The 26857-nt window shown below is 45.4% G+C and overlaps 1 long non-coding RNA gene across 1 annotated transcript in view; it reads right to left on the bottom strand.

Annotated features, from left to right (window-relative positions):
- Positions 1 to 807: 807 nt before the first annotated feature.
- Positions 808 to 26857, bottom strand: part of LOC127000259 (uncharacterized) — a 67786-nt gene continuing 41736 nt past the window's right edge. Inside the window, exon 2 of the long non-coding RNA XR_007753845.1 lies at positions 808 to 1099. This is a non-coding gene — a long non-coding RNA (uncharacterized LOC127000259). The remainder of the gene's footprint in view (positions 1100 to 26857) is intronic.

Here is a 26857-nt window from a genome sequence, read left to right as displayed (position 1 = left end):
TTTGTCAAATATATGTTAGTGGGCGCCCAGAGGTTTAATAAAATGCCCCTTATCATCTACCGAGTTTACCCCTAAGGACGAGTAGCCTCCCTGGACCGTCCACGTTCTCTATCCCCTTCACCTCTCGTTTTACAAGTACATTTACATAACGTTATTTCTTCTTAAACCAAATTTCTTCGCAATATACTTTGATCCTTCGCATGGTTCAATTTCCCCGAGTCTTCCCCCGGCGCCGGCCTTCACGTCCTCGTAATGACAACCTGCGCCGCCATTATCGCCAAGTAACAATGATTTATGCTGTATAATCTTTCTCGGCGTCATTAAAAAACGTGTTCCTCCTTACTCTAGCGGGACGGAGGCAGCCAGGGAGAGCCGCTGCTCCGCCATGTCTGCCTCTGCTGGCGGCTCATTACCTGCCCCGAGCGGCTCGTTGAGGCTCACCTTTACATCAAGGCTCACCTGACGCCACACACGGGTCACGGGGCGGCCAAGTGACGGGGCGGCGGGGGCAAGGGGGTGGCGGGGAAAGGTGAGACGAGAAGCAATGCGCCAGGAAGTCGGGAAGAGGGAATTCTATACAAGACTGTCGCGACAAGAATCTAGGGCGCAGGAGGAAGAGGTGGAGGAGGCACCAAGCCAGTGGCTCCCAAACTCTTTACGGTCATTACCCCTTTTCATTCAGCATCCTTATGAATGGCCTTCTACAGACTGTTGATATTTTTTGTATTCATTGAGTGTGACACAATAAACATGGAACCAAACAAAATACACATAACAAAAGTAGGCAATAATGAAAATAGGCACGAATATCTGCTTAACATCTCTTACAAAAATTTTCAAAGCACTTACTTGCATTTTGTTGATGACTGGAGCCGCTGGAGGACGCTGGCTCCTCAGATCTGTCTGACGCCGACTAAAGAATGAAAGATCTTTGCCAACATATTCAGGATGGCTATTACTGGGGCTGAGTAATTCAGCTGTGAATGTTTTACTACAACTAACACACTAAAGATTAGCTACACCTTTCCCAGTAATGCTTTTGAATCCAAAATTCACATAGTTGAGTTTCTTGCCAGAAGCCATCACTAGTTGACTGTACCTGCAATACAAAAAGAAAAGCTGATAAAAATGTGAACAACTTCACACTGTTTTCACCCACGAAACCAAATCTTATCACAATAATTGAATGGTGAAATCTAAGTGCACGCAATCAATATTCAGCCAATTGTGACAAGCCTATTAAGTACTGGAGGGGCACGAGGTGGTGTGCATCTTCTTCTACGCTTAAAAAAATGACGCCAATAGAACATGAAACAAACTAACAAAACAACAACAACGAATACATTCGTCGAACAAAAGATCCACAGACTGTGAAAGTCGTAAGAGGGATTGCCATGGAAAAGTGTTCAGCGTGCGGGCGTGGTGAGCCCGTGGACCAAGGTTTGAATCCCAACAAAACACGCAGAGTTTTAAACCATCGCCGAGTGGGGGATGATTACCCACATGCTGCCCAGATCTTCAATCAACTCTAACTTCAGCGACTTTGGTCAACAGGAGCACCGGGGGGCAGTATGGGCCCAGCAAGCCATACATCACGGCAGCCACTATAAATAAAATTCGCCTGCGCCATCAACGTGCCGGGGTCATCGAAGAGACTACCCCTCCAGATAGTTTACCGGCGCTACAGGCAGTCCCTAAAAGAATAAATAAATAAAAGAAGACAAATAAAGTACAAACGACACCACCAGTAATAGAAAATTGAAGGTCCATCGATAAAGAATTAAGGGGTTTGGAAAGTGTTAAGGAAGATTTATATAAGAATATTGCTATTTATTTCCACGCTCGGCCTATAGCGAGGGTAGGCTTTCCTGATGGGGAATATTGGCAGGCAGATGTTATATTGTGGCGCCACCTTGCTTGGCTCATGCTGCTCCCTGGAGCTCCACTTGATCCTCTTTAGAGAGTCTCGGTAGAGCCTTGGCTGATGGGTGGTCATCAGGACAGCATGTGGGTAATCTTAGGACACTCGACGATGACTGAAAAATGTCAGCTTGTAGCGGCGGGCGGGACTTGAGCTTAAGTCCTCCACGACACCACGCCCTGCTCGCTAACCACTCAGCCATCATCAAAATAATGTAATGGATGAGTTTGGCACAATAAAATTAAACAAATTAACAATACTTTATCGATATAACCCATGAGCACATAAACCACACTAGCACACACTCGCGCAGAGCTTAATGAACACACACACCAAGCGAATATTCCTCAGCGTATTACACCGCGCTCATTTCCCTTCATCAAGTAACGCCACTCAGGGCAGCGTCCAATTACGTCCTGAGTGGCGATCGTCCCGCGTCCCAGGAATATTTACACGGCCACCGAGATGCTTATCGAGTATTAAATAATTACTTTCTCGAGGCGGGGAGGAGGAGGAGGAGGAGGAGGAGGAGGAGGAGGAGGAGAAGGAGGAGAAAGAAGAATAGGAGGAGGAGGAGGAGGAGGTGGAAGAGGAGAAGGAGGAGGAGGAAGAAGAGGAGAAAGAGGAATAGGAGGAGTAGGAGTAGGAGTAGGAGTAGGAAGAGGAGGAGGAGGAGGAGGAGGAGGAGGAGGAGGAAGAGGAGAAAGAGGAATAGGAGGAGGAGGAGGAGGAGGAGGAGGATGAAGAGGAGAAGGAGGAGGAGGACGAGGAGAATGAGGAATAGGAGGAGGATAAGGAGGAGGAGGAGGAGGAGAAGGAGGAGGAGGAAGAGGAGAAAGAGGAATAGGAGGAGGAGGAGGAGGACCAGGAGGAGAAATATAAGGAGAAGGAAGAGGAGGAAGAGGAGAAAGAGGAATAGGAGGAGGAGGAGGAGAAATATGAGAAGGAGGAGGAGGAAGAGGAGAAAGAGGAATAGGAGGAGGAGGAGGAGGAGGAGGAGGAGAAATATGAGGAGAAGGAGGAGGAGGAAGAGGAGAAAGAGGAATAGGAGGAGGAGGAGGAGGAGGAGAAATATGAGGAGAAGGAAGAGGAGGAAGAGGAGAAAGAGGAATAGGAGGAGGAGGATAATAAATATGAGGAGAAGGAGGAGGAGGAAGAGGAGAAAGAGGAATAGGAGGAGGAGAAGGAGGAGAAATATGAGGAGAAGGAGGAGGAGGAAGAGGCGAAAGAGGAATAGGAGGAGGAGGAGGAGGAGGAGGAGGAGGAGGAGGAGGAGAAATATGAGGAGAAGGAAGAGGAGGAAGAGGCGAAAGAGGAATAGGAGGAGGAGGATAATAAATATGAGGAGAAGGAGGAGGAGGAAGAGGCGAAAGAGGAATAGGAGGAGGAGGAGGAGGAGGAGGAGGAGGAGGAGGAGGAGGAGGAGAAATATGAGGAGAAGGAGGAGGAGGAAGAGGCGAAAGAGGAATAGGAGGAGGAGGAGGAGGAGGAGGAGAAATATGAGGAGAAGGAGGAGGAGGAAGAGGAGAAAGAGGAATAGGAGGAGAAGGAGGAGGAGGAGGAGGAGGAGGAGGCAGCCCTCTCTCCCACACGCTTGCTTCCAATTGGGTCTGGGGGCAATTACCGTCCCGTCCTGATTAACAACTCGTAAACTAGGGGGAAATGAGTCTAATAAAACATTAAATTATTAAAGCAAGTCTCGTTATGGCCGTCCAGAACCCCGAAATTTCTCCCCTAAATAAATTACGCCGAACTCAATTTATCCCATCACGCGGCTATTCCTTAATGCAGCCAAGTATCATTTTGGGCCATTTCAATTATTCCCTCCATGTGTTAGCGTGCGGGAGGTGTTTTATCCCATTGTTGTCTTGAAGGGAAAGCACCCTAAGGAGTTAGAAGAGGAGGAGGAAGGAGAAACAGAAGGAGGAGGAGGGGAAAAGGACGAAGGGAAGAGAGGGTAGTGGAGACGGAGGAGGGCATGAAAAAGGAGGAGGAGAGGGTGAAAAAGATGGGGCTGCATTGAAAGGACGTGAAAGAAAGAAGATGGGAAGGGGAAGGAAGGAGGAGAAGGTAGAGGAGGAGGAGGAAATTGAAAAGAAGGAGGAGGAAAGGGCGGAGAAGATGCGATCACATTGGTAGTGTTTGAAGGAAAGAGAAGGGGAAGGAGACAGAAGGGGGATGAGGAGAGGTTAGAGGAGACGGAGGAGAATGAACGGCAAAGGAGGAGGAGGAATACATAGGAATATATAGGAAGAACAGACACCAGAAGACCTATTGGTCTATGACGAGGGTGTCTGTTTACTACCGCTACTACTAGTAATCTACATGTGGTAGGACAGGACAGAATAGATGAAGGCTCCTCCCCACCCACCTCTCCGTCCGGCAACGTGCCGGCAGGAAATAGTTAGAAGAGAACACCATGTACCTTTAAGGAAGAAAGGTCCATGGAAATTTTACAGTAAAGAGAGAAATAAGAGGAAATTACTACCCTTAACTTACACTACTGGTAACCTAAGCTGTGGGGGAAAATGACTTCATTACATAAGAACATAAGAACATAGAAATACAGGGAGGCTGGAAGAGGCCGAGTGGCCTACACAGGGCAGCCCCAGAATCCCCCCTAATACTCACGATGGGTGAGGTGTAGTTTCAGGGGCACAGGTGGAGGCTTGATCCTCGTTTTACCGGCGGTACTAGGCACGGCACCAGTAACCTGTCACCTTACTGCACCCACACCTCACTCCACCTGTCATGCGGACATTAACTGTTGCTTTACTCTATTGTTGACTTTCGCTACTTGCAATCTAGGTTGTGGGGGAGAATTATATGAATATAGGTTGAGGTCTTGCTGCAATCTGTCTGAAAACATGCGAAAAAGGGTCAGTATAATCTTATATCCCTGAAGTACTTATCCAAAGAAGACTTAAAGCTATTGATACTCTGTGCGCTAACTACTGACGGTGGGAGTCCATTCCAGTGATCGACGACTCTGTTAGGCGAAGAAGACGGGGCCACATTGGTAGGGCTTGAAAGAAAGAAGAGGGGAAGGAGACAGAAGGGGGATGAGGAGAGGTTAGAGGAGATGGAGGAGAATGAAACGGCAAAGGAGAAGGAGGAGGAGGAGGCGAAGAAGACGGGATCACATTGAAAGGACGTGAAAGAAAGAAGTGAATGGGGAGATCAATTCGATGGGAGATTAGCCGGAGAGAAAAGAGTGAAAGGAAGACAAAGCTTCATTCTTTCCTTCAACATCCTTCTATATAACAAGGCTTCAAGGGCGAGCATAAGCGGGGATAGGCAGGGGGTAACGCTCATTGACTTAAATGGCAAACGGGCTGGCATCTTAGCCTCAAGCGAGACAAAACATGGGAAATATATGAAAATACCCTTTGTAATGGCGAGGTTAGGAGGGCAATGTGGGCAAAGAATGGCAAGGGGAGGCGCTGCTTAACGGAAATGGAAAGAGTGACAGTTTAAACCTCAAGAAATAGAGCCAGCGGCTGAGTGGTTAAGGGCCAAATGAAGGTATTTTTCGAGAAAAATTAAATACTGCTTCAATTTACGTGAAATATTTTCAGGTAATAGCTATGGTGCCTTCTTACTCCTGTAGAAAGTTTCAAGACGATATATGAAAAAGAAAGAAGAAGAAAAAAATAATAGTGGGAAAAAAGCCTTAAACTTTATATGCAGTTTTGATCGATTACTTGTAAATAAATTAATAACATATACTAATTTTGAAGTTGTCACTGATGAGATTAGTCATTCAGGAAATGATTTTATTTTTTATTTTATTCCTTAACATGTTAATTCATGGTGAAAAAAAAACATAACAAGTAACAACTTCAACACGGCTCATAAAATCTCCAAATACGCTTTGAAAAAAAAATATAGATCATTTACCAATTCCAAAAATGGAAAACAAAACCATTAGAAAACGTAATTAAGAAGATGATACAAAAAGACTGAAGTAAAAAGAATGAAAAACCAACGAGATATAATCAATGAAAGGTCAATAACTTGCAATTGCGAAAACGGAACGAGAAGGCGCCCGATGAAACTCCGACGCACGCGGACTAAACTTGCCGCCTGAGGCAAACTATAGATGGCCTTGGGCCATACCTCGCTTTCCAGCAGCCTGGGACAAATGCCAGATGTTGCCAACTAAAAATAATCCATAAAAAAAAGATAAATAGCTATGAAATTACAAAACAAAGAGTTGACACACTCACATTTAAGAGGCATGGTTTGTTTACTTCTGACCCTTCAAATCACTTTAAATATCCTCATATTGATCTAAAAGTGGGCAAATAGTGTTGCCAGAAAGTCAGAGTATTTTTCAGTGAGCTTAACTCATTTTCCATATTTGGTCGAATTTTTCACTCAAAAAAATATACCTTGCCCTTAACGTGCAGACGCGACGTCCAGGAGGTCGCAAGTGTCCGTCCCGCCCGCTGCCACAAGCCGAGATTTGTCAGTCACCGCTGAATGGCCTCAGATGACCTACATGCTGTCTTGAAGACCACCTTTCAACCCGGACTCTAGATTCTCTCTCTAAAGGCAGCATGAGCCAAACAAGATGGCGCCACTATGAACACTTGCCTGCGCCATAATAGGCTGGGGTCGACCATCAGGCAACACCAAGAAAATCTACCGGCTCCAACACAGAACCTTAAAAAAAAAAAAAATGTGAACAATATACTAAACCCTTTCGTATAACAAAGTTTCAGGGGAGGGAGGAAATGGGACAGAATGGAAGGAGAAAAGAACGAAGCGAGGACACAGAAAAATGGAAGAGGGGGTGAATAGGAAAGGGAGGAGAGAAGGAGAAAGGAGAGGAAGCGAAGAAAATGGAATAAGAGGGAGGATAAAACAGGCATGCGAGGAAGACACGCGAATATGGAAGAGAGGAAAGTAGGAAAAAAAGAGAAGGGCGGCGATCATCATAATCATCAGTGGGAAATACGGACATATAAAACCTAATGAAAAAGAGAGAAAAAAAAGAACGGAATAACATGAGTATGATAAGGTTATGCAGTAGGAGAGCGAAGGTGGGCTGGGGTAGGCAAAGATGGCAGTCCTCAATACAAGCTAGAAACACAGGACAGAGAGATAATGGGGAGTATTGACACCTTAAGAACGCAATCTGATAAAGAAGGGAAAAATATCAGCCTACCCCTTCCTATGACGAGGTTAGGAGGGCGAGGGTGGACTGGGGTAGGCATGGGTGACGCTCTTTAACAAACTGGACACGACCAAATGAACCTCACGCAAGACAGAAAGGTAATCAAGTATCGAGACCTCAAGAACACAATCTGATAAACAAGGGAAGAGTATCTGCTCACCCCTTCCTATGGCAAGGCTAAGAGGGCGAATGGGGACTGGGGTAGGAATGGGTGACGCTCTTTAACAAACTGGAAACGACCAAATGAACCTCACGCAAGACAGAAAGGTAATCAAGTATCGAGACCTCAAGGACGCAATCTGATAAAGAAGGGAAGAATATCTGCACACCCCTTCCTATGGCAAGGTTAGGAGGGCGAGGGTGGACTGGGGTAGGCATGGGTGACGCTCTTTAACAAACTGGACACGACCAAATGAACCTCACGCAAGACAGAAAGGTAATGAAGTATCGACACCTCAAGGACGCAAACTGATACAGAAGGGAAGAATATCTTCACACCCCTTCCTATGGCAAGGTTAGGAGGGCGAGGGTGGACTGGGGTAGGCATGGGTGACGCTCTTTAACAAACTGGAAACAACCAAATGAACCTCGTGCGAGACAGAAAGGCAATGAAGTATCGACACCTCAAGGACGCAAACTGATACAGAAGGGAAGAATATCTGCACACCCCTTCCTATGACAAGGTTAGAGAGCGAAGGGGGACTGGGGTAGGCATGGGTGACGCTCTTTAACAAACTGGAAACGACCAAATGAACCTCACGCAAGACAGAAAGGTAATGAAGTCAACGTTGCCAGATTATTGTACTCAGAGCCTCGTATTTACCGGTTTCTGGCTCATAACTGTTGCCAAGAAGCACCAATAATTAGCCACTTAACCGATAACCATTTATGAAGGCAGTTATTTGGGTGATGAAAGCAGTTTTGGGGTCGGAAATCGGCAAACATAAGAGGCAGAGTGCGACAATCTGGCAACGTTGAATGAAGTATCGACAGCTCAAGGACGCAAACTGATAAAGAAGGCGAGTGTGGGATGCGGCAGGCACGAAGGAGAGGGATGGAATGGAATATCAAAACCTCAAGAACGACATCTGATATCTCACTATGGTATATTATATCTCTGGCACGCCTCTGACTCTCTTTTAACCGATACGGAGGTTTTTTTATATATTGTGTTGTTCCCTTGGTCGGTTTCCTTTGTCGCTAAACTATATCGTAAAAACAACAAGAGCGACGTGCATTGTTTGGGGAATGAGCGATGCGATTCCCAGGCAAGCACGGCACAGGAGGAAGCAATTCGCGGCAAGATTGAATGCCCCATGAATGAGACATCAGGTAATAACTGCTAATTACGCTGCACACTGACAATCCCGCCCGCCATCCATCACGCGGGCCATCCATCACCACCAGGCCATCATCACCTGAGCCAGTCATCACCATCCATCACCGTCGGGCTGCGTTGCTTCCCATTGACCTTCTATTGCGCACGCCAGCCAGTCACTCTGCCAGTCAGTCACCCGCGGGACCCTTAGCAATGACGGTGAAAAGGAGATAAAGGAGATAGAGGTGGAGGTCAGGGTAGAGAAAACGATGAGAAGAGAAAGAGACGGCAGCCAGTCAGTTACTCCGACAGTCAGCCAACCCGCGAAAACCTTAACAATGGCAGTGAATAGGAGGGAACAGGTAGAGATCTCCAGGGGGGTGCCACAGGGATCAGCAATAGGCCCAATGCTTTTCCTGATACATATTAATGATATGTGTAATGCAAGTTCTAAATCTATATATACTATTTATGCTGACGACACCAGTCTGTTAATTGCCGATAAGGATATAAATTCACTACATTCAAACATAAATTTAGAATTAAACTCAGTCCATCAGTGGATAAAATCTAATAAACTAAAACTTAATGTCTCAAAAATAAATTATATTTTTTTCAAAATGGATCATTGAAAAACGTTATGCCTCCACTACAGTTACAAGTGAAATATTAACTCAAATGAATTACACAGAATTTATTGGCGTGCTAATAGACGAACATCTAAATTGGAAATTTCACATAGATGAGGCATGTCTGAAAATGTCTAAAACTTGTGGAATTATGTACAAGATACGCTACACTCTAACCCAAGATGCTCCGATTAGTGTTTGCTACACCTTGTGTTGCCCTCACTCAACACACTGTGTGTCCCTTTGGGTCAGCACTTGGCCGTCATTTCTACACAAAGTCCAAATAGCACAAAATATAACAGTCATATGTTTTCTTTTTTAGGTAAATATGACTGTAAATGAGCATATTTCTTCCTTAAAAATGTTAAACTTTGAAGCAATATACAATATATATCTCACTATCATTAATCTATTAAGGGTAACCAATTATACAAGAAATATATTTAAATAAGTTGACAATTTATACCAGACCAGAGTAATGACCTCGACCTGACATGTCCACAGTTTGGAACAGCTCTATACAAAAACAGCATTTTGTGCGCGGGCCCCAAGCTATTTAGTCCCTTGCCTCTTAATAAAAAGGCTCTGGTAAAAACAAATAATTATTTATTATCTAAGTAAAAAAATAAGGATTATATTCGTCAGAATCATCAGTAGGTCTTTTGTATTACACAGCTTTCTTTCCTTACCACATTATGATATATCTATATTATTCCATAGACTCTGCCAAACCAAACTATTGTACCTATAAATTAAATTCGTCAGAATCATCAGTAGGTCTTTTGTATCACACAGCTTTCTTTCCTTACCACATTATCATATATCTATATTATTCCATAGACTCTGCCAAACCAAACAATTGTACCTATAAATTATATTCGTCAGAATCATCAGTAGGTCTTTTGTATCACATAGCTTTCTTTGTTTACCACATTATGATATATCTATATTATTCCATAAACTCTGCCAAACCAAACTATCGTGCCTTTAAATGAACAAAAATCTGTCTGATTGTTATCCTGAACAGAACTGTGATGTAAACAGGAGCCAGGCACGCTGATGCACTCCTGTACATTAGCATCTGCCTGTCAGGGAGCCACGGCTCGACGGACAGTTGCTGGCTTGCTGCACTACCGGCTTGTTTGTACATTGTAGACATGTATATATTGATGGTAATAAATATCTACTTACTTACTTACTTACTTACAAACACACAATCACCCTTTGAGAGAATGAAAGTGATTGTTTTTGTTGTGACTGGATGGGGATAGAGGAGGAGGAGGAGGAGGAGGAGGAGGAGGAAACATGGACTGGCATTTTGCTTCAGCTCAGTGGGACGACCTGAGGATGTACTTTTCCGATTTCCCGTGGAATGATTACTGCTTCCAGGAGAGAGACCCCTCTGTGTGTGCCCAGCGCATCACAGAGGTGATTGTCTCTGGAATGGAGGCACACATTCCACGTACTTTCTCTACTCCTCATGCCCTGGTTTGATCACGCTTGTTCTCGTGCTATCAAAGATAGAGAGGCAGCTCACAAAAGGTACCAAAGTCTTCTGCGGCATTATTCTCAAACGACGTCATTTAGTTTCATTATTTTCCAGCCGCTCGGCATTGTACGGGAAGAAGACGGGAGGATCGTTGCCAAGGAATACGAGAGTTGTGTATCGAATACGAATGCTTCAGATTACAACGAATACGAATTCGGATACACGGAGATGGTTTTAATTCGAATACAAATACGAATAATGAGTAGGAGCAGCGATTGGCGGGCTTTTTTCTACACTTTTGTTTTTTTTTGTTGCCCTTGAGCTGCTTCCTTTCCTGTAATAAATAAATAAATAAATCTTGAAAGTATTCATGAATACATTTATGAATACTTTTAATTGACAAATACCATCTTGGCGTAACAGGGCACAGAACTGTTCTAAAGTTGTGCAGCAGTAAAGTGAGCTCATGCACAATGACTTTTGGCTGGTGCCAGTATTCAGTAAAAGGAAAGCATACTTACATTTAATCCAGCAGAAATATTTGTTTATATTTTTCCCAAAATTCCCAGTGACCAGTGAAGAAAGAAACACAACAAAAGATATCACGATAATCATTCACGATTGAGTTTCACACTTGCTTACAATGTCTGGCACACTACAGGGACACTGAATTCATTGTTGTCTTCGGGAAATGCCACACCACTGTACATATAATATCCCATGGGCAAGTAGAGAAAAAAATCCTACAATAAGCCTGTATCAAACTGGACTACACAATCATGTCCACGCTGGCAAGCAGGCACTGAGTCAGACTCCAGACGCCGCACTGTCACAGTCTGCGAACTCGTATTATACACGACGATTAAACGTCCACCAAGGAGGCAAGAGTTAAGGTACGAAGGTTACTATTTATGATGATAAATTTTGAAATATTCGTCAGATTATTCATTTAAATACGAACACTTTTCCTTTGTATTCGAATAAGAATGAGAATATTTTGATTCCTATCAATAATTATTCGAATGCGAATGCGAACACACCCAAATACGATATTCGAATGTATTTGAATACGAATACCGAATACGAATACTTCCTCCCTGGTTGGGGCAGCAGTGGAATTGAAAGAAGAGTACAAAGAGGAGAAGATACTGAAGGAGGAAGAGGAGGAGGAGGAGGAAGAGGCAGGGGCAGGTGACTCTGGGCCACGACTACCCACGACTCTAGGGTACACGAGGTCTTGGGTGTTGATGTTAAAGGGTCGGACATGTCTTGAAAGAGGTCTTGAGACTGTTGCCGAATACTGCGCCGACGTCGTGACGGGAGTCTGGAGTCGGGAGGGTTAGCACGACATAAGAACATAACATAAGAACATAAGAACGCAGGAGTCTGCAAGAGGCCGGTAGGCAAGAGGCACCAAGACCTCAATAAAACCTTCCCCCTTCTTGGAGCGTGGAACCAACTTGTCATTTGAATGGAAAAGTCGCTGGGTTGTCGTGGCTCATCCACCACCCTGTTAGTAAACCAATTTAGAGAATGCAAGTTTAACTGTTTGAGTCTTTCCTCGTATGGCAAGTTTCTCAACCCCTGGCAACTAGTTGGCCGAATGTCTCAGACAGTCAATAAAACCTTTCTTGGGGAGTAGGAACCAACTTGGTTGTGAAAAAAAATCGCTGTTGTCGCGGCCCAGAGTCGGCACAGTGTGAACGGGGCTTTAAGTGTTTTGCTTCCGGCCCAGGATTTAAAGTTCTCAAAATGGAGGTACTTTTCAAGGCCATAGAAAAATTATGTTGCTGATAAATGCCGCCATGCAGGAGGTAATAGGCAGAGCTTCTCTTCAGAATATTCACTTTATATTCCATTTCATTTACACCCTGATGCTCGTTCCTTAATTTCATGCATCAGCTTCACCAGATTTCCTGAATACTGTAGTTTACAAGTATTTGAGCTGCACGTGAAAGGAATAAAAGATGGAATAGAAAGAGGAAAAGGGAGAGGAAAGAAGACGAGTAAAAATGAGTAAGAGACATAGCGACAAAAGAGGATGAGAAAGGAATAGAAATTAATGAAAAACAGAAGAGGGACAGGAGGAAAGGAAAGGGACACAAAATAGAGAAGATGAGAGGAATAGAGGAGGAAAAGGAAAGAGTAAGACGTGGACAAGTGAAACGAAGCAAAATATACCTACATCGTTTCTCTCACCTGTCCAGTTCGTAAACATCGTGGGGGCAAACATCACACATTTAAAATTAACCAAACCAATATTTACGGGAATAAAAACAACAATAATAAAAAGTATAAAAAATGGACCAAAATTACAATTCACTACAAAACAAGAGCACGGGAGAAGCAGGAGAAAGGAGAGAGGAGGAAGAGGAGGAAGAGGAGGAGGAGGAGGAGGAGGAGGAGAAGGAGGAAGAGAGAACAAGCGCAGGAAGAGATCTATACTAATAAAAAAAAACGAATGCACAGAAGGAGGAGGAGAAAAAAGGAGAAGGAGGAAGAGGAAATGACAATGAGAAAGAGGAAGAGAAGGAGGAAGAAGGAAATTAGAAGGAAGAGCGTATAAAGAGATCTCTCTATATTAATAAAAAAAATAAAAAAAACGAAGGCACGGAAGTAGGAAGAGAGAGAGGGAGGGAAGAGGAGGAGGAGGAAGAGAAGAGATGGAATAGAAGCGGAGGAGAAGGAAGGGGGAGGAGAAGAAGCCCAGAGCATCAAGGGAGCACGAGGGTCAATAAATCGGGCTGGCAACACTTTAACACTAGAGCAATCACAACAAAACGTGGTTCCTCGCACCATTTCACCTGCGAATCACGGCGACTCGAAGTGGGTGGCTGAGACTCGCTTTATCCTCCCCATCACTTCTGCCTCGATGTTTATGAGACGCCACGCTCCCTCTGGTTTTTATTTGTGCATGTGTGTGTGCGTGTGTGAGAGAAAGAGAGAGGGAGTGAGAGGGAGAGAGAGAGAATAACTGACAGCCGTGATATGAACTTTCCGAATCAACGACTTCGAAGAACAGAGAATTATTGCCTACTTCTCCTCGTCTGGATTTATTTATGTGAGCATTGTGCGGTTTTATCACCTCGCCGAAGCAATGCAGCCTGTTTTCATATAATTTACGCTTTTTTAGACGCTGCTGCCTACAGGAAACTGCGGGCGAGTAAGGAGGGGTAGCAGGTGGATAAGAGTCTTTGCCACCTCCTAAAGTATGAACTCCCGTCTTGAGAATAGCAATCTGAGAGTAAAATATCGGCACTTAGATCTAGGCATTCAGGGTCGAAACAAATGTAAACGACGGAGCGAGAAAACAGCGTGTGCTTTGTGCCTTAAGTGGGGAAAGGAAGTTGTTTTGTCGAGAGTTAAAATGTAGAACGGTGAAAGCATAACTTAGCGTGAAAGGATTTTTATATTTTTATTCCTGCTCTCTCATCCTTCCCACCTTTATAGGCGAAGCACAGTATAGCCGACGGATGTGAACCTAGTATGATGCAACCACCTGTGTGTTTGGTGAGGGAGAAGGGCATGAAGAACGGCTGATGGGTAAAAGATTAAAGTACCCCTGGAACGACTGTGTCATATCTGCGAATAATCTATCGACTGAATTAAATATTTGCTGAATCGAGGCCTATTACCTGCATAGTCCGCGGCCGCTAACCCCGGCTGTATGGGCAAGTAGCACGCCACCCAGTACTCGACCCTGTTCACTGGGTTACATCTGAAGACGACAATCCTGTGTGGATGAGGCCAAGGGGGTGTTCAAAAAGCTCGTCGTCTGAGGAAGTCAGTGGATCCTGCTGGAAAGTACTTGGTATGGGAAGGTCACTGGCATGGATTCCTAATCGGAGGGACCTCTGCCAGTGGTGTCGTAGGGTGGGCGGGGCAACACATTCCCCATTGTATGTTCCCGTTGATCGATGGGTGGATTTCTTCACTGGGAGATATCTAGACTGAACGGCAGGTGACCCGTAGCTCTTAGCACTGGTAGGAAGTAAAAAAAATACCAACGGTTCGTTGGGTCAAGTTGAATATAAAACTGGGTTGGGTGAAAACACTGCTCTAAAATGGGGAAAAAACGTGATGGTTAATATAATGGGAAGTCGAGACACACCTACAACTTATTCTCCTTCAGTGTTTCGAATCTCCTGGCCTTCTCGCACACCTCAGACCATCTGCGAGAACACGATACCTTTGGGGAGCTGGTAAAATCCAAAACAATACATTCTTTGATATATCGTGAGGAAGAGTAAATCGAAGTTTGCACAAATCACTCGAACATATATAAATATTGTCACCAAAATTATGGCGAAGACAATATCAAAGTATATCATTATAATGCAGCGTGAAGCTGATACTAATCTGGGTTAACGCACACACACACACACACACACACACACACAGAGACAGACAGACAGACAGACAGACAGACAGACAGACAGACAGACAGACAGACAGACAGACAGACACACACACACACACTCACACACACACACACACACACACACACACTCACACTCACACACACACACACACACACACACACACACACACACACACACTCACACTCACACTCACACACACACACACACACACACACACACACACACACACACACACACACACACACTCACACAGACACACACACACACACACACACACACACACACACACACACACACACACACACACACACACACACACACACACTCTGCCCCCCCACCCCCCCCACCCCACCCCACTGACCCCCCCATCCTTCCCCTACACACACTATGAATTTTGTCGGTAAATCTCTCAACAATCAGGGGAATAAATTTCACGCTTACAATCACCTTTGAGTTACCTGCACAATTTCCATAAGGCCGCAGCCCCGCCGCAGGTGAGCCCCGACACGACACTCAATCACGGGGGAATCGAACTGGCGACCGACTTTCCATCACGCGAATCTTCCACCCCTCCGCCACTTACCTTGATGCATTAACACCTCAACGTGATGCTTTGTTCAAATATTTTTCTTTATACGTCGGATATTTTTATAAGAATGAATTTATTGATGCATTCGAATATTTTTCTTACATACATTTTTCCTCCTGATGTCTCTTTCTTGACTTGTCTCTCGGATAAACAAGAAAATTTATCACATACATCATACATTTTCTTACACGTTTCTTGAGTTTTATTTATTTTTTTAGTTTGAAGTTTAACTTATAAAATTTCACTGCATCGCTTTTTCTTTTTGTTCTGATCATTTCATGCACGAACTTATTACTCTTTAAATCTATCCTTTAACTATTCAACTAATTTTATTCCCACTGAGCCACAACGGTCCTCGGCAGACTGCTTAGACGCATCACATAGTATTAGCAACATCCCAATTTCTTACGTCATTTTTATTTTAGTCTTGCCAGCTAGCAAAGAAATCTACCACTATGCTAATCTATTCATCTATCACAATCATTTAAGTACTATTATCCCACTCGTATTAATATCAAGCGTAAGATAATTTTTTTACGTCACTCGTTTTAATCCTGCCAGTTATTGCAAAGATCTATCGCTATTCAAATCTTTCCATTATTTTCTTGCGTCACTCTCGTTTTAATCCTGCCAGTTATTGCAAAGATCTATCGCTATTCAAATCTTTCCATTATTTTCTTGCGTCACTCTCGTTTTAATCCTGCCAGTTATTGCAAAGATCTATCGCTATTCAAATCTTCCCATCATTTTCTTGCGTCACTCTCGTTTTAATCCTGCCAGTTATTGCAAAGATCTATCGCTATTCAAATCTATCCATTATTTTCTTGCGTCACTCTTGTTTTTGTCCTGCCAGTTTTTACACAAATCTATCGCACTGTTCAAATCTTTACGTCCATCAATCGAGAGTTGCTATGCCGCTCGTAGTTCTAACATCAGACCTACAAACTATATTTTCTTGTCACTTTCGTTATTAGTTCTGCCAGCTAATACAGATTCATTACTATTCAAATATTTTCGTCCATCAATCTAATGCTGTTTTTCCGCTAGTACTATTATCACACGTACTAATATAATTTTGTCATTGTGTGTTACTAGTCCTGCCATTCATTACTCTTCAGATCTTTTCGTTCGCACACGTCAAGTACACTTTTGCTTACACTATATTCAAAGCTTTTCGTCCATCGCTCACGTGCTGTTACTGTAAGGCACGGATGGGTAAGTGGAGTCTGTACTATTGTGTTCTGGTATTATAAACGTTGTATTAATCTTTAGTAACAATAATGTGGCTGTTCTGAGTTTGTAGAATGTCGGTTTAACTGAAAATCCAACGCTTCTTATTACTTCCGTCCCGAAAAATGGAATTTAAAAGCCAAACTTGCTACTTAACTTTTATTAAATACGACGCTTAAAAAATCTGGCGTATGTATAATCGGTTGGTGGAATGTCGATTTTTATTATTATTATTATCTTTTTACGCTTCGGCCAATGGCGCCGGTAGGCTTTTTGGTCGGTCCAAGTCGCTTATGGCGCAGGCAAATGTTTAATGTGGCGCCATCTTACTTGGTTCATGCTGCCCCCCGAGCTCATCTTTGATCCTCTATTTAAAGAAAGAATCTAGAGTCCGGGTCTTCAGGACAGCTTGCGGGTAGTCTCAGGCCACTCGGCGGTGAGTAAAAAATCTCAGCTTGTAGCGGCGGGCAAGACGCGAATCCGGGTCTCCTTCGACGCCGCTCCCGCAAGCTAGCCACTCAGCCACCGCTTAGTTCAGTAGTTTACATTATTGTTATTCCTCTTTAGCCACGACACGGAACAGAGATCAGACGTACTACAGAAGGAAGTGCACGGAGAGAGCGAAGGAGCGCGTACATAACTAAAGCCTCGCCACGCATCGCTGCCGCCAACCCTCAACCAGTGGAGACAAACAGCACTTCAGATACCAAACATATCAATGGGAGCCACCACGCCATTCTCCTCCTTTTCCTCCTCCCCTTTTTTCCCTCGTATACTTGGCCTTCCCATTGAGCGGTCTCGGAGGGCTAAAAGTTATCTCCCGTTTTCTTTCTCGAATTTATGGGGGAACGCGCTTAAAGGATTTACTCTGTTGCCTTGAGGAGATGAACGAAGCATGTGTGGCAGAGTGTAAATTTGAGGCGCGGCTTTTATGTGGAGCCGTGAGGGGGCGAGTCAACCTTGCTTTGTGACTGTTTCGGGGAGGAGGAGGAGGAGGAGGAGGGTAGAGAGAGGAGAAAGAGGAGAAGGAGGAGGAGACGGAGGAGGGGGCGTGGCATTTCTCTTTCTCTCTTCTCTTCTCTCTTCTCTCTTCTCTCTCTCTCTCTCTCTCTCTCTCTCTCTGATACGATTTCATATTAATTTCTCGAAAGCCTGAATATTTAAAGTCACCAGTTCTGCCTAAAACTAACACATAAGAACTCTATCTGTCGTTCCCCAAAAGAAGATGAATACCTTATAGTGTAGTGCAACGTAGTGTGTCGATGTGCTCGCTTCTTAACACTATAATCATCTACACAACACGAACCAGGAGGGGAGAGTTTATATAATGTCTCGTATTCACTCCTCAACCCCTTTATCTGCATCAGTATGAATAGGACAGGCAACATTTACATCACGTGACAACATCCTCAATCACTCCTTTTTTACCTGCGCTAGGAACATGGTCAGGTAGGTTTGCACGGATGTAGTGTGTTATTTATTTCCTCTCCCGACACGTCACCGATCAATCAACCCTTAGCCTCTTCCCGTTTTCATTACCACTATTATCACCTGGACTAGAATCAAAGCCAGGTGTGTTTGCCTTCCTTTTAACCCTTCACCTGCGTCGAGACAAAGGTGAAGGTGCAGACAAACACCCATCATTGAGGCGCCGTCGCCCGGGTATCAGTCAGTCGGGTGGTCCCAGGATCCACAACTACAAGATGTCGCGGTCAAAGTCATTTTCCTCACCTGGTACTTCTGCGAGGGGGACAAAAGACACGTCCTCCCGCCTGGCATTACCATCACGCAGGTTCTCCCTCTACAAGACCCTCGATGTAGGCAGGTACTCGTTTGAAGCCATTTCTTAAGCTTAAACATCTTGGGGCTTACATACCTACATAAGGCTTTCGTAGAGGTTGTGGGTATTTCCATTACTAAGACCCAGTAAGAGTTTGACAAGGCTGCCGTGCCATGAACGTGAATAACAATCATGAGAAGCCGACTAATCTCTTTTCTGGCCCTTGGAAACGTTTGTTGTGAGAGGAGAAAGCGTCTGAGTTGGGAGGTATTTCGTAAAAGTGGCTTCTATGAGTTTACAGAAAAATTCACCAATACAAAAAGCAGGGCGCAGCGACTCAAATATCAGGCAGCTCTTTTGCTTATATCGGATCAGTGCTGAGCGGGATCTTTTGTTTTCTTTTTGTTTTTGCCCTTGAGCTGTCCCTCCACTGAAAAAAAAAGAATAAATCAACTTCCATCGATGAAGGAAATAAATCGTTTGATGGAACTTTTTTGAGGCAGCGAGGAAGGTAAAGTCTAGGAGGAGATTCCCAGAGTTGACTTCAGTTGGACGAGCTCCCCAAACGCAGGAAGGAAGGAGCATGTTAGGCGTCAAATCTCCGTGTTTTCGAGGAGCCATGACTATGATTGGCCTGGGAGACGAGCAGCGCAAAGGTGTTTCTTTTCTCCTCGTCAGTCTTTTGGATTATGACGGAGTAGGAGAAGAGGATGACAGTAAGGCGACGAGGGTGCATGACTAAGCTGCCTCTTCCTGTACAACGCATGCGCTCCGTGTGTCCTCATCCGTCTCTCCGGGCAACGTTTTCTGAGTTAACTGTATACATAACGTATTTTTTTTGCGTGTGTGTGTGTTCGTGTGTCGTGTGTGTGTGTGTGTGTGTATTCATTTCTGTGTGTGTGTGTGTGTGTGTGTGTGTGTGTGTGTGTGTGTGTGTGTGTGTGTGTGTGTGTGTGTGTGTGTGTGTGTGTGTGTGTGTGTGTGTGTGTGTGTGTGTGTGTGTGTGTGTGTGTGTGTGTGTGTGTGTGTGTGTGTGTGTGTGTGTGTGTGTGTGTGTGTGTGTGTGTGTGTGTGTGTGTGTGTGTGTGTGTGTGTGTGTGTGTGTGTGTGTGTGTGTGTGTGTGTGTGTGTGTGTGTGTGTGTGTGTGTGTGTGTGTGTGTGTGTGTGTGTGTGTGTGTGTGTGTGTGTGTGTGTGTGTGTGTGTGTGTGTGTGTGTGTGTGTGTGTGTGTGTGTGTGTGTGTGTGTGTGTGTGTGTGTGTGTGTGTGTGTGTGTGTGTGTGTGTGTGTGTGTGTGTGTGTGTGTGTGTGTGTGTGTGTGTGTGTGTGTGTGTGTGTGTGTGTGTGTGTGTGTGTGTGTGTGTGTGTGTGTGTGTGTGTGTGTGTGTGTGTGTGTGTGTGTGTGTGTGTGTGTGTGTGTGTGTGTGTGTGTGTGTGTGTGTGTGTGTGTGTGTGTGTGTGTGTGTGTGTGTGTGTGTGTGTGTGTGTGTGTGTGTGTTTCGAAATTTTATGTACCACAATTTGAGTATAAAAAAAATAATTACCTCTGCCAACCGACTTCTAAATTAATAAAAGTAGAGAACTGCGTCTTTTTATTTACACAGGAAGGAATGGAAGGGAAGGAGAGGCAGCGTTATTTACGACCATTAGGCGTAAAGTAGCACAAAATGAGTCTACTTCACTTCGTATTCACTCAAAAATATTCTTTACATCATCATCTTCCATTGTTTATTTTGCAACATATATACTTCTCTCTCTCTCTCTCTCTCTCTCTCTCTCTCTCTCTCTCTCTCTCTCTCTCTCTCTCTCTCTCTCTCTCTCTCTCTCTCTCTCTCTCTCTCTCTCTCTCTCTCTCTCTCTCTCTCTCTCTCTCTCTCTCTCTCTCTCTCTCTCTCTCTCTCTCTCTCTCTCTCTCTCTCTCTCTGTTGCAATCTCGCCAAAAGACCAGCATGAATTTATCGCCGTTTTCTCCTCAGTAACGCCGATGATGGTAAACTTAAGAAAACCCATTCGTAAAGGCGAGCCACTCTAACATAACCACATACCGGGACGCAAACGAAAGCACTAGAAGGGAATATAAAACACACACACACACACACACACACACACACACACACACACACACACACACACACACACACACACACACACACACACACACACACACACACACACACACACAGACTCACACACACACACACACACACACACACACACACACACACACACACACACACACACAGAACTGAATAACTAAACGCCAAGAAGCACACACACATCCCTTCCTCTGTCATCCTCGCCTCCGCCGCCGTTGCCTCATCCTCTTAAAAAAAAAATAAGCCAAAATTGCCAGGGAGTCTTCACTTAGCCAGGTACAAGCGGCCATCAGAGTGTGAATTGGTCTCAAGGAGCCGCCCAAATGCTTACCAGGAAAATCAGGGAGCTTAAGTTCGGGCTCCGTCTTACCACAATTATCCTGCTGCTTCCACCCGCCTCCTGAGCGATGTGGATTTTCCTCTGCCTCTCCCTCCCTTCCTTCCTTCCCTGTATTACGCCTCTTCCTTACTGAACCTCACTGTGCTTCCTTTTTTTACAGCAAGGTTGGAAGCTCGAGGGTAAAACAACAGCCACTCCCTTCCTTCCTTTCCTTTATGACTCTTATTTCTGTCTCCTTTACCTCCCTTTGTCTCATTAATCTCCCTTTACATCTACCGCTCCCTCTCTTCCTTCCCTTTACGCCTTCTCTTCCTGACTCCTTTACCTCCCTTTGCTTCATTTATCTCCTCTACCGCTCCCTCTCTTCCTTCCCTTTATGACTCTTATTTCTGATTCCTTTACCTCCCTTTGCCTCATATATCTCCCTTTACCTCTACCGCTCCCTCTCTTCCTTCCCTTTACGCCTTCTCTTCCTGACTCCTTTACCTCCCTTTATCTCTATCTCTCCCTCCCCTCCTCCCCTTATGCTTCCTCTTCCTGACTCCTTTACCTTTACCTGCCTCTATCTCCTCTTCCTCTTTTTACCTTCATCACTCCCTCTTTTTCTTCCCTTTATACCTCTTCTTTCTGACTCCACATACACACATACACACACAAACTTACACACCCACACTCACCCGACACACGGATCTCTTCTCATACTTCTTCATACTTGCACGATTTTCTTAAGCCTGCCTCCCTTCCTTCTGTCTATCCCGCCATGGCTTCCCTTCTACTTCTGCAGCACACGCACCTTTTATATATACAGCTCTTCCATCATCATCATCATCCATCCATTGCTCTATCTATTCCCTTTATGATGTTTCCTCTCCCATCTTGAGATACACCTAGAGTCTGGAGGTCCACGTCCGTCATACCTGCACATTCCATCCACCTGTTGCATGTTACGAGAGCAGAGGGAAATCATGGCTGTGGGTTCCGGGCGTGAGCGGGAGCTTTCAGTTTTGCGATTATTTTTTCTGTGCTCGTTCTTTCGTTCGTTCGTTCGTTCGTTTGTTCGTTTGTTTGTTTGTTTGTTTGTTCGGTTGATGTGTGTGTGTGTGTGTGTGTGTGTGTGTGTGTGTGTGTGTGTGTGTGTGTGTGTGTTTGCATCACCTCACCAGCTGACAGAGGTAAACACACGCCAACAGTACTTCATCAAATATCATCAGGAAGGCAAAACAATAAAAAAAAGCTCCGGAGGTAAAAGTGAATGAGTTAGCAGGAAGTACGTAAAACAAAAGAGGAGTTAGCTACCTTAAGGGGCTATTACACTGGGCAAATTTTAAGTGGATCTTCAGTGAAACCACGATTTCCGCTGGCGTGGTTCTCGTATTTCCGTGGTTTTCTGACGTGTCCTCAATTTTCCAAAGTTATGGTAGAGTTCCTTGAAGGACGACGGTATTACTCACCATCATCAGCAGCAGCAATAACAAGAAATAAATGAGAAACACGCTAGCGAAAATCGTGGTTTGACTGAAGATCCACGGAAAGGTTGCCCAGTGTAATAGCCCCTTTACGTGTCGTTCTGGAAGAGTGAATAAGTTTGCGCAAGGTAGATGGAGGTGCGCAAGGTAGATGGAGGTGCGCAAGGTAGATGGAGGTGCGCAAGAGGTGGAGCAGTAACTTTGGAGAACGCGGATATAAGGAAAAGCAAAGGAGGACACGTAACAAGAATGAAACAATGTAGAGAAGAAAAGAAGTCAGAAACCTTTCGTGCCGTTCTGGAAGCGTGAGGGAGTGTTTGGAAGCGAGACGAATGAGGATATGAGTGGCAAAGGAGGATACATCTAACCAGAAAAAAAAGAACAGAGAAGGAATCGACCTCATTTCGTGCCGTACTGGATGCGTGAGTGAGTGTTTGGCAGTGAGACGGAGGTGTGCAGGAGCCGGAATAGTGACTCTGGAGAACGAGGATATGAGTGACAAGGAAGGACACATTTATCCAGAAAAACAACAATAACAAAAAAAAGTAGTACAGAGAAGGAATCGGCTACTTTTCGTGTTGTTCTGGAAGCCTTAGTGAGTTTGAAGAAGAGAGATGTAGGCGTGTAGGAGGTGGAACGGAGACTTTGGAGAACAAGGTTAGAAGGAGAAACTAAGGAGAACACATTTAACCAGAAAAAAATAAGTAGAACAGAGAAGGAATCGACCTCATTTCATGCCGTTCTGTAAACCTGAAAAGAGAGATGAAGGTGTGCAGTCTTGAGATGGAACAGTGACTTTGGAGAACGAGGATATAAGAAGGAGAAGCAAAAGAGGATATATTTAACCAGAAAATAAATAAAACTAGATCAGAGAAGGAATCGACCTCATTTAGTCCCGTTCTGTAAACCTGAAAAGAGAGATGAAGGTGTGCAGTCTTGAGATGGAACAGTGACTTTGGAGAACGAGGATATAAGAAGGAGAAGCAAAAGAGGATACATTTAACCAGAAAATAAATAAAACTAGATCAGGGAAGGAATCGACCTCATTTAGTGCCGTTCTGGAAGCCTGAATGAGTTTGCGGAGGAGATAAGGAGGTGTGTAGGAGATAAAAGTATGATTATTTGGAGCTGATAAATGAGGAGAAGCCACGAAGTTTACAGTTTAAGACGCCTCTCAAAATTACTCTGGCCTCACTATTTTGCGGTCCTCTACTGAACACTTTACGAGAGCAGCGATTTTGCGGACATTTTGGTTGCCTTTTTTGCGTGTTCGAGCTGCCTCCTTGAATATAAAAAGAATATAAAAAAGAAAAAGTGTAGCAGCAAAAACCACAAATGTACATACCGTTCCTGAGGCGTGAGTAAGAGACGAAGTAGATTTTCTCTTAGAACGACGAGGAAAGGTAAAGCGATGATAACCAGAAAGAGTAATAAGACGAGGAAGAGGGGAATCAGGGCGAACTAGACATCCCAGAATATATATGAAAAAAAGTAAAATAGAGAAGCCGAACGAGCAGTATGAGAGGACGGATGAAAACAAGAATGAGAAACGCAAAACAAACAAACAAACAAACAAATAAAACAGGGCATACGAGACAATAAAAATAAAAAACAGGGAGGGAAAAAAAGGAAAAGGAGGAAAAAAAGACGTGGAGAGAGTGGACTTAAAAGGGGAGAAAGGAAGGGAAGAAGAGAAGGATTAAAACGGAAATGGAGGACGAAGTGGGTGGATGAGATGAGAATACCGAGGATAAAGAAAGCAATCGTAGGATGAGGAGGATACGTTGAATGAGGAGGACACGTCGGATGAGGAGCATACGTCGGATGAGGAAGATACGTCGGATGAGGAGCATACGTCGGATGAGGAGCATACGTCGGATGAGGAGCATACGTCGGATGAGTAGGATACGTCAGATGAGGAGGACACGTCGGATGAGGAGCATACGTCGGATGAGGAGCATACGTCGGATGAGGAGCATACGTCGGATGAGGAGCATACGTCGGATGAGGAGCATACGTCGGATGAGGAAGATACGTCGGATGAGGAGCATACGTCGGATGAGGAGCATACGTCGGATGAGGAGCATACGTCGGATGAGTAGGATACGTCAGATGAGGAGGACACGTCGGATGAGGAGGACACGTCGGATGAGGAGGACACGTCGGATGAGGAGGAAACGTCGGATGAGGAGCATACGTCGGATGAGGAGCATACGTCGGATGAGTAGGATACGTCAGATGAGGAGGACACGTCGGATGAGGAGGACACGTCGGATGAGGAGGACACGTCGGATGAGTAGGATACGTCAGATGAGGAGGACACGTCGGATGAGTAGGATACGTCAGATGAGGAGGACACGTCGGATGAGGAGGACACGTCGGATGAGGAGGACACGTCGGATGAGTAGGATACGTCAGATGAGGAGGACACGTCGGATGAGGAGGAAACGTCGGATGAGGAGGACACGTCGGATGAGGAGGAAACGTCGGATGAGGAGGAAACGTCGGATGAGGAGGACACGTCGGATGAGGAGGATACGTCGGATGAGGAGGAAACGTCGGATGAGGAGGAAACGTCGGATGAGGAGGAAACGTCGGATGAGGAAGATACGTCGGATGAGGAAGATACGTCGGATGAGGAAGATACGTCGGATGAGGAAGATACGTCGGATGAGGAGGATACGTCGGATGAGGAGGAAACGTCGGATGAGGAGGAAACGTCGGATGAGGAGGAAACGTCGGATGAGGAGCATACGTCGGATGAGGAGCATACGTCGGATGAGGAGCATACGTCGGATGAGGAGCATACGTCGGATGAGGAGCATACGTCGGATGAGGAGCATACGTCGGATGAGGAGGATACGTCGGATGAGGAGCATACGTCGGATGAGGAGCATACGTCGGATGAGGAGCATACGTCGGATGAGGAGCATACGTCGGATGAGGAGCATACGTCGGATGAGGAGCATACGTCGGATGAGGAGCATACGTCGGATGAGGAGCATACGTCGGATGAGGAGCATACGTCGGATGAGGAGCATACGTCGGATGAGGAGCATACGTCGGATGAGGAGCATACGTCGGATGAGGAGCATACGTCGGATGAGGAGCATACGTCGGATGAGGAGCATACGTCGGATGAGGAGGATACGTCGGATGAGGAGCATACGTCGGATGAGGAAGATACGTCGGATGAGGAGGATACGTCGGATGAGGAGCATACGTCGGATGAGGAGCATACGTCGGATGAGGAGGATACGTCGGATGAGGAGCATACGTCGGATGAGGAAGATACGTCGGATGAGGAGGATACGTCGGATGAGGAGCATACGTCGGATGAGGAGCATACGTCGGATGAGGAGCATACGTCGGATGAGGAGCATACGTCGGATGAGGAGCATACGTCGGATGAGGAGGATACGTCGGATGAGGAGCATACGTCGGATGAGGAGGATACGTCGGATGAGGAGCATACGTCGGATGAGGAGCATACGTCGGATGAGGAGGATACGTCAGATGAGGAGGACACGTCGGATAAGGAGGACACGTCGGATGAGGAAGATACGTCGGATGAGGAGCATACGTCGGATGAGGAGGATACGTCGGATGAGGAGCATACGTCGGATGAGGAGCATACGTCGGATGAGGAGGATACGTCAGATGAGGAGGACACGTCGGATAAGGAGGACACGTCGGATGAGGAGGACACGTCGGATGAGGAGGACACGTCAGATGAGGAGGACACGTCGGATAAGGAGGACACGTCGGATGAGGAGGACACGTCGGATGAGGAGGAAACGTCGGATGAGGAGGAAACGTCGGATAAGGAGGACACGTCGGATGAGGAGGATACGTCGGATGAGGAGGAAACGTCGGATGAGGAGGAAACGTCGGATGAGGAGGAAACGTCGGATGAGGAGCATACGTCGGATGAGGAGCATACGTCGGATGAGGAGGATACGTCGGATGAGGAAGATACGTCGGATGAGGAGGATACGTCGGATGAGGAGGATACGTCGGATGAGGAGCATACGTCGGATGAGGAGCATACGTCGGATGAGGAGGATACGTCGGATGAGGAGCATACGTCGGATGAGGAAGATACGTCGGATGAGGAGGATACGTCGGATGAGGAGCATACGTCGGATGAGGAGGATACGTCGGATGAGGAGGATACGTCGGATGAGGAGGAAACGTCGGATGAGGAACATACGTCGGATGAGGAGCATACGTCGGATGAGGAGGAAACGTCGGATGAGGAACATACGTCGGATGAGGAGGATACGTCGGATGAGGAGGAAACGTCGGATGAGGAACATACGTCGGATGAGGAGCATACGTCGGATGAGGAGCATACGTCGGATGAGGAGCATACGTCGGATGAGGAGGATACGTCAGATGAGGAGGACACGTCGGATAAGGAGGACACGTCGGAT

This window comes from Eriocheir sinensis, chromosome 18 (assembly GCF_024679095.1).
Source record: "Eriocheir sinensis breed Jianghai 21 chromosome 18, ASM2467909v1, whole genome shotgun sequence".
Classification (NCBI taxonomy): Eukaryota; Metazoa; Arthropoda; class Malacostraca; order Decapoda; family Varunidae; genus Eriocheir; species Eriocheir sinensis.
Note: the sequence above shows the minus strand (reverse complement) of the source record. Positions and strands in the feature narration are given on the sequence as shown.